The following is a 2748-nucleotide window of genomic DNA, read 5'->3' on the forward strand; positions in this document are numbered from 1 at the left end:
TTGATAGCAAAGGTATTGGCCTACATGTAGAAAAAATCCTGACAAATTTTCTGAAAAAAAAAGAGCGATATGTGGCTCCCTGAAGTAGAAGATCGGGCAAAATGGGCCATGTTCAGGCATTAAGGGAAGAAACACTGCTTCAAGTTGCAATCCTCTACAATAGTTAAAGGATTTATACAAACTTCCACATGTCTGCCATAAACTATCAGCAGGGTTTCTCCAGAAAACTATTTCTTGTGGAGAAATTTGCGTTTATAATGACCATGTTGGTAAAACATGGATATCATCTGGAGAAGACCAGGAAACCTTATATAAGCAGTGACTTTATAATCCTTTTCGATGACAAGAAAACTAATTTCCACTATTTTGTTGCAACTTCTTTGCTTTGTAGAGGCATATAGTAAGTGGCAGTGGGCACATATGTTTCAAATTGGACTAGGGCAATTTTATTTTTTCCAATTTACTTACCCTATGTAAGTTCATGGTAAAATACCGAACACTGCTCTAATGATTTTACACTGCTCACAAGGTTTCGGGTTTCCTGGGGGTGCGTCAGTTTTGTTGCAAGAAAATCCTGTGTCAAGGCTCTGTTTGGAGGGGGGGGGGGGGGGGAGCATCTGTCTCCGACCGCTAAGCTCTTGTTGATATATGTTTGGGTTAACGTAAGGCGTTGGGAATAGGTACGTTAACTAGTTCTGTTTAACAGTGTGGGCATTTGATTGGTATGTCAGTGATTGCTTTGTACATATGGCTGACCTTCCTATAAGGATATTTATACATAAACAAAGTCTTTGATATATGCTATACTTATACATTTGACGGATGTCAATTAACTCAACGGAGTAGTAGATAGTTTGCACAAAGGAATGCACTAACCGGATTCTGTGATACTCACATAATACAATTCTGAACTAATGCACGTATACAAATGTAGTGTTCCTGTGTCAATGCCAAAGTCAGATAGAATTAGTGGAACAAACGTTGGGAAAATGTGTTTTATTAAGTAATCCATTTCATAGTATTTGCATGTTTATAAACGATCGCTGGCAAGCGATGAACAGTAATGGCATACTTTATGCTTCCATTCAATACAAAATCATGTTGCAAAGCACTGGTTGTTTTCCAGTTGTGTGCAGGAACTAAACGCGTAAAGCGATTGTCAACTTAGATGTTTCCCAAGACATGACCGTGGATCCTGCGTCTTATTTCAGCTTCTGGTATGTCGTCTGCTGAACGCGAGGAAGCGTCCGGAAATTGTTTAGCGATGACGTTATCTCTCTCGACGCAACGGCACGTGTTCCCGATGGGCTTGCATGCCTTGTTTTTACGACTGCACCTGTTACAGCACGACTGCACCGAGGCAGTCGTCAAATGCAGCGCCATCAGCAGAATGAGAACTACAGCGGTTAGCGCTAGCTTTTCCTGAAATTATCGTACGACATTAATAAGCAGCGATATAAATATATATGTTCATATTGAATGTGCATTATCTAAGTTCAATGGTACGTTTCTTTTCAAACTCTCCGATTAAATTTTTTTTTGTAAATACCGGTGGTCAGTACACTGCGCAAAACATGTTTGTTCCATGTGTGTCTTGTGACCCCACATTCAGGTCTTTACGGATATGACCTTGTCCGTCCATCTCTCCGTCCGTCCGTAGAAGTTTTTGTTTCAAAAGGAGTTGATGCTTAAGTTATCAAACTTAACAAATACAAAGTTATTAATCACTAATAATAACTAGCATGTGAACGTTAGCTTATCTCAAAATATATGTTTAACCGCGATAAAACCGGAGTTATAACACTTATTAAACAAAAAAGGGATGACACTTGAGAAAACATATCAATCAGTGTACTAACGCAAACCTACATTTTCTGGTTCGTTTTGCTTAAACATTACAGGTGTATTGCTCGTTTTGGTAAACAAAAATAATATTTACTTGTGTCGCGTGTAAAATCCGTTATACATGTATTTGTTAAAATTTCAAAGAAACTAATCAGCATGTGCATTTTTTGACGTCGGTTGCTTTTGGAGACAAAAAGTGGAATGTGGGACATTCAGTGTCTAAGCAAAATATGTATCGTTAATAAAACTGTGTTAATACAGTTTCAAAAGTGTCATTTAACAATAATTTTCAAGGTGTATAGGTACTCAGTGATGTGATTTTGGAAGCACATCAGGCGAATAAAATTTCATACTGCTGTACTGGTTTTGCCAAATTAAGTCTAATTTCTTTACAACTCTGTGAAAGGTAAGAGCTATTTATGAAACATCATGTGAATTTAGAAGGATGAAATCTGCTGAAATAAGAAAACGTCATACCACTGGCACTGGACGTTGTCGCTCCGACATCGTATTGATGTTATCAATAATACACTACACTACACTACACTAAATTCACTCGAACATAGATGATACTTACATTTATATCCAAGATTTAAGAAGAAATGATACAAAAATGGTAAATAAAAATCATACCATTGTTTCCGTAAATGCCTGAAGAATGCCAAATGAAAGTGAATACGATAACTTGTATTTTTGTGAGAAAACTTCTATAAATACAGCAGCCGACAGTATTATACAGCCTTCTGGTATTTAGGAATATTTACCACAACCAGCATGTGCGGAATTCTGTAATTATGTTGATAAGTATGACTAATTGTATGTTAATTTACAAAGTTCAAACAATGGACGAAAACACTTTGGGCGTAGAACCGTTCATAACCATACGTTCTCCTAAAGAGACTT

General features: G+C 37.2%; 1 long non-coding RNA gene across 1 annotated transcript; it reads right to left on the minus strand.

The window, feature by feature from the left end:
- Positions 1 to 981: 981 nt before the first annotated feature.
- Positions 982 to 2748, minus strand: LOC127862510 (uncharacterized). The gene is made up of 2 exons (XR_008040661.1): positions 2479 to 2748; positions 982 to 1422 (listed from the first exon to the last, which is right to left on the minus strand). It is a non-coding gene; the product is annotated as an uncharacterized LOC127862510 (long non-coding RNA).

The sequence above is a fragment of the Dreissena polymorpha genome, chromosome 16 (assembly GCF_020536995.1).
Source record: "Dreissena polymorpha isolate Duluth1 chromosome 16, UMN_Dpol_1.0, whole genome shotgun sequence".
NCBI classification, from domain to species: Eukaryota; Metazoa; Mollusca; class Bivalvia; order Myida; family Dreissenidae; genus Dreissena; species Dreissena polymorpha.